Raw genomic sequence first — 6,099 nt, 5'->3', positions numbered from 1 at the left:
GCAAAAGCCCTGCCAAGGCTTTGGTCCAACCCTATTCCAGCACCATCCCAAACATCTGGGGCTTGCTCAGATAAATGGTTCCACTTTTGGGTTGCGATAAATAAATAAATATGTTTTGAAGCTGATAAAGTCTTTTAAAAATTCATTAAAGAGAAAGAGCCTGGCAGAGATTGCAGCCTGAAAGCCTTTTCCATCACGAGTTCCTGCTCTGATTTCCCTGGAAGAGAATGCCGAGCTCTCTCCCTGCAAACCCTGTCGGGCAGCACCAATCCCTGCCACGCAGGCCAGAGAAAATTTCAAGGGCTGTAATTAATAAGAATTAATTAACCTCATGAAACGGGCTTGTTGCTGGTGGCCCAACGTGTTTATTGCCCGATTCCCGTCCGAGGTGGTTCCCCTCCATCTCCCCCCTTCCCTCACGCCTGGCTGCGGATCAGGGAGCGCAGGCAGCTCCAGCACTTTAAGGAGACGTGGGGACACAGAGGGGATAAACCAGACAAGGCACTTCACATGGTCCACTACACCTTTAATGTACAGAAAGTAATTAAAATGGGAGACAAATTCATCAGCAGTCAGTTCAGTTCACGGTGCAGCCGGGCTGGATCTTCCTTATGCATGGGTGGCGTGATGTGCAGATCCGTCATAAAACCTGCATTAAAAATTAGTCAAAGCTGTTAGTACATCACTGCAGACCAGATGGTTTATGCTCTGAAGTGTTTCAGGAACCTCATTTTATTATACATGAATGCCTCGTGTCGGGGGCCCGGGCTGATATTTTCATTAAACACACTCCACGAAGCATCACAGCTCTGTTGTCATCTCACTCAGCACGGATGAGTTCCTGCGGCCCGGCCCCGCGCTCGGGGCTACGGCTGCTCCGGAGGCACGGCATGGAGCGGGCTGGGGAGGGCACGGAACGGGCTGGGGAGGGCATGGAATGGGCTGGGGAGGGCATGGAATGGGCTGGGGAGGGCATGGAACTGGCTGGGGAGGGCACGGAATGGGCTGGGGAGGGACGGAATGGGCTGAGGGGGGCATGGAACCGGCTGGGGAGGGCACGGAATGGGCTGGGGAGGGCATGGAATGGGCTGGGGAGGGCAAGGAATGGGCTGGGGGGGCATGGAATGGGCTGGGGAGGGCATGGAATGGCTTAGGGAGGGCAAGGAATGGGTTGGGGGGGCATGGAATGGCTTAGGGAGGGCAAGGAATGGGCTGGGGGGGCATGGAATGGACTGGGGAGGGCACAGCGTGGAATGGCTTGAGGCAGGCACAGCATGGAGGATTTCTTCCCACTATCCCATCTAACCCTGCCCTCTGGCAGTGGGAAGCCATTCCCTGTGTCCTGTCCCTCCATCCCTTGTCCCCAGTCCCTCTCCAGCTCTCCTGGAGCCCCTTTAGGCCCTGCAAGGGGCTCTCAGCTCTCCCCAGAGCATTCTCCTCTCCAGGCTGAACAATCCCAGTAGGTTTAGGTGGGCTATTGGGAAGGAATTCTTGGCTGTGAGGGTGGTTTTCCAGAGAAGCTGTGGCTGCCCCATCCCTGGAAGTGCCCAAGGCCAGGTTGGACAGGGCTTGGAGCAACAAATGTGCTTTCAGTCACTAGGCCCCAGGGATGCATTTGGTGAAGTTTTCAGCTTCCTCTTGGGTTGAGGGTCTCGTTCACTTCACTGCAACCACTTTCTCTACCAACTCTCCCTGTTTGTGTCCTCGCAGCCGTTTGGGGTAAAGGCAATTCAACATTTGAGATTAAGTTGAAATTGGCTCAGGTCATGTGTGTTATAATTTAAAATTTGTTATCTGAGCTCAATAGTCCATTAAAGAAAATACCTCACTGCTGAGAACAATTCCGAGCGATCACATTGGCTAAAACGAGCCCTGGGATGGAGAAAGAGGGGAGGAAATAACATTTCAGACTCATGGCACAGTGATCCCTCCAGGACAGAGCTGGTGCAGTGGCGGAGCTGGGATAACACAATAGAGAGTCCTAATGATTTGGGGGTTATTTTTTCCCCTTAATTTCCTCTCTGCAGCAAAGATAAACTACTTGAATTAGATGGGGGTCACTGAGAGGAGCATTTGTGCTGCCCCAAGGCTGCTGGCAGAGAGGCCCCGTGGGGAGGGCTGGGGGGAGCCCCTTGGTGATGCCCCCCGAGCCCACAGCCAGCAAACATTTCTGTCTGTGCCCCAAAAAAGGAACTCTGCAGCCTCCCTGCCATCCCCACAACCATGGGGGGACAGCTCTGCTCTGGACAGGCTTCCCTTGGGCATCAAAGCCATGGCCACACCGTGCAGCCTTCTCCTGGTGTCTTGGGCCACTCATTTCACCCCATCCCAACTGGGAAGGCCTTTCCTCAGGCTGAGTCACACCCACGGATGGACAGGAGGAAGGAAGGGTGGGATCCAACGCCAGTGACCACCAGAGAGCCCAGGCAGAAGGTGAGGGGCTCATTTGGTGCAGGGCTGCAGCACCCAAACCTCTGCTGGGGGGCTCAGCCCTGGGCTCTGGGAAGGAAGAGCTTCCATAAGCTGCTCTTTCCTTTTCCACCTGGAGGAAAAGAACGTGTGGTGAAGCAGTGGGGAGAGGGAAAACTCAGGGCAGGAGCAGCAGGAGACAAGGAAACAGCCCATCTGCTCCTTTTCACATTCCCACACCGTGATGTCAGGAGATCAATCCCTCGGAGGGAACAAGCCAGACCCCTTCCCCCATCCGTGGCCACCTGGAGACATTTGCTATTGGCCAAGCTTCCAAAATCTGAGATAAACATCTGCACAGTCCCACAGCTGCCAGGTCACACTTCCCGCCCCGTGTGCCCACATGGAAGGATGTGCAGGGCAGACACTCCCACCTTCCCATGGCCGGGGGTGGCATCAGCCTGCTGGGGGGATTCCCGGGAGGAGCCAAGAACTCCAGCACCTCCTGCTCTCCAGGCTGACCAACAGAGGACTCTTTCCTAAGAGGAGGCATATTCACATCATCAATCAGCCCATCAAAATGTATCCTTTTAACGACATACCCACCCTGTTTGCTTGGCCTGGACCAGAGGGATGTTTTCCCCAGGGAACAGGCCCTGGGATAACCATGGGCACAGACTGTTACCTGCTCACCCCACCACCACCACTGCCCTGCTCAGCATCCCAGCTCCTGCCTCCTCCCCCTCCCAGGGACATCCTCCAGCTGCTTCCCCGGAGTCACCAGCTTCTGTGGAGCCAGAGCAGTTGTGAAACCTCCCGTGCAAGGGCAGAGCAGGGCGGTCTGTCAGCTCCCCCCGTCCTTGTGCACGGCTGTGTCAGGGCCCGGCAGGGATTGAAATGGCTCCTGGCAATTTCCAAGGCCATCTCCATCCATCAGGAGCCTAACGAGTCCATTACTGTCAGCTGACAGCTCTCAACACGCTTCCCTGCTCCCCCTGTTCCCGCGCTGATGGAGCTGGAATGGTTTGTGACATCCCCCCTCCGGGAGCTCCGGCCTCGCCTCCAACACCCACCCTGGAGGGGCAGCACTGACCCCCAGCCCTGGGGGTGCCCAGCTGGGCTGTGGGTACATCCCCTCCCTCACCCAGCCCCTCTGCGGGGGACAGGAATAGGAACAGGGATGGAAATGTAGGGGAAAATGAGTAATTGGGAAAATTCAAAGAAATTAGTCCAGAGAAGCTGTGGCTGCTCCATCCCTGGAAGTGTCCAAGGCCAGGCTGGACGGGGCTTGGAGCAACCTGGGCTAGGGGAAGGTGTCCCTGCCCAGGGCAGATGAGTGTACCTGGATGGGTTTTAAGATCCCTTCCAACCCAAACCATTCATGGATTCTGCGATTCCATGAGAAGAGATGACACGAAACCCTGCTGGGGGTCACCTCCTCCTTATCAGGTATGATATGTATGTAATACATAAGGTCTCTCGTGACCTTTCAAAGAAACCTCACACGAGTTCTGTGCCATTTCCCCTCTCCCTTCCATCCTGCTGCACGGCTACGGATCAGCCCCTGGACAGAGCGAGGGCTCAGCACCACCAGCCCCTAGTTATCATTTATCATTTATCATTTATCATCAGCTAAAGTGTGTTTGCGACGGAGAATAAATTTGATTTTTTTTATTATTATTATTTCAAGGAGGATCTTCAACTTCTGCCAACAGCATTAACAATCTGTAAAGTAATGAGGTGCTGTTGATGGTCTCGGGCAGGTCTAGACACAAACATAATTGCCTTCTGTGCTGCTGGAGTTCATTAAGGCAGACGTGCTGCAGACCAAACCCCCACGTCACAAAGTGTGGCTCAGTCCCAAATATTGACAGCCCAGGAAGGGACAGACCCCTGACCCCTCCTGATGTCCCCCAGACAGAGCCAGGGGGTTCATAGGACAGTTCCACGGCTCTCTCCCAGAGGCAGCCCTGGTACCAGGGGGCATTGTTAGTGCCAATTAACACCAATTATTCCTCCGGGAGCAATCAGGATGGGCCAGGTACGACAGAGCCACGTGGGCTCCTCTCTCTGAGCTGCTCCTCCCAAGCACAGAAGGGCTGGGCTGGATTTCAGGGATCCTCTCTCAGCCCTTTTGACCCCTTTTTAACATGCCACAAACCATAATTTCACCCCAACATACTCACTCATATTCCCAGCTGGATCTGCAGCTCCTGGTGTTGTCAACACTGGGAAGTGGAGCATTGGGAATCACAGAATCATAGAATCATGGAATGGTTTGGGTGGGAAGGGACCTTAAAGCTCTTCTCCTTCCACCCCTGCCCTGGGCAGGACACGTCCCACTAGACCAGGTTGGTCCAAGCCCCATCCAAGCTGGCCTGGAACATTCCAGGGGTGAGGCATCTGAAGAGGATTTAAACTGGACACCTGCTCTCCTCAGGAAGCCCCACTCCCTATCCCAGCCCCCTGTTCCCCACTCTGCTGGATCAGAGCAGAGCCCCCCACCCAGGGTGCACCCCCCAACCCCAGGCTGCTCCTCCCTGCCCCAAAACCACACTGGGGGCTCACCTGGGACCCTCCAGAAACCTCCCAAACCACCCCAAGGCACACACCGGGATAAAGCAGCTTTTGGGGAGGGGGTTTGGGGTGTGAGCCCCCCCGAGCTGCAGGTGTCGGGGTGGGAGCTCCGGGGGGTTTAACCAGGCTCTGTCTGTGGTGACAAAAGCTCCCCCTAATTAGCACAATGAGTTACCGCGGTGCCCTCTCTGGGCTGCAGCCCCATGCAAATTGAGCCGAGCACTCCATCGTTATCCCGGCGCTCTAATTAGGCTTCCCGGCACTGAGAGCGGGGTGGAGCCCGTGCGGGGCCATTCCTTACTCCTTAATGATGTTCTCCCTTCCCGGGAACAGCTCCGGGGGACGCTGTGTGCGCAGACGGAAAGGGCAGCTCGTTTTGTTAAACGCATCCCTTGATCCTTTGGGGGGAAAAAAAAAAAAAAGGAAAAGCCTGGGATCAGCATCACATGGGGGAATTGCTGTCATCACGCTGCATCTCCTCCAGGAGTGGTTTAATCCCTCCTGGAGCTGGAACCCTCCCAGGCTCTTGCAGCAAAGGAGCTTTTAAGCCATCCAAGGGAAGCAGGGAGTGATGGACTTCCCCGGGACCAGAGTGGAGGAAAAACAGCCCATTTTTCAGGAGACAAACACAAACACTTTGCTTCCTGCTAGGGCTGCACGACCTGGAGCTGAAAGGTTTCCTGTGATAGAGCTTTGGCTGTAATTAAAGAACCACAACCACTCACCTGATGGTTTGAATCCCTGGATCTCTCCCCATATCCATCGGTGTGGCTCTGGCAGCCACTTTGCATCGCAGATCCCAGGCCCTGCTGTGGCTTCTTCCCAGGTCCAGCCCCCCCAATTTGGATTCATCACGAGTCCCAGAAGGGTTTGGGTTGGAATGGACCTTAAATGATATCCAGTCCCACCCCCTGCCATGGGCAGGGACACCTTCCACTATCCCAGGCTGCTCCAAGCCCCATCCAACCCGGCCTTGGACACTTCCAGGGATGGGGCAGCCACACATATTTGTATCTCAGGACAGCCTGGCTGCTTTTCCCCCTCAAAGCTTCCCATCCAATCTCCAAAAGTCAATCAGCAAAAGAAAAGGTTATAAAACCTTAACTGCATCAC

The 6,099-nt window shown here is 55.0% G+C and overlaps 1 long non-coding RNA gene across 1 annotated transcript; it reads right to left on the bottom strand.

Annotated features, from left to right (window-relative positions):
• Window positions 1-509: 509 nt before the first annotated feature.
• Window positions 510-5,634, bottom strand: LOC135420608 (uncharacterized). Its single transcript, XR_010433629.1, has 2 exons — window positions 5,288-5,634; window positions 510-649 (listed from the first exon to the last, which is right to left on the bottom strand). It is a non-coding gene; the product is annotated as an uncharacterized LOC135420608 (long non-coding RNA).
• Between the last annotated feature and the right edge of the window lie 465 nt (window positions 5,635-6,099).

The sequence above is a fragment of the Pseudopipra pipra genome, chromosome 12, assembly GCF_036250125.1.
Source record: "Pseudopipra pipra isolate bDixPip1 chromosome 12, bDixPip1.hap1, whole genome shotgun sequence".
NCBI classification, from domain to species: Eukaryota; Metazoa; Chordata; class Aves; order Passeriformes; family Pipridae; genus Pseudopipra; species Pseudopipra pipra.
The sequence above is the reverse complement of the archived record's forward strand: the minus strand, read 5'-3'. Positions and strand labels throughout refer to the sequence as shown.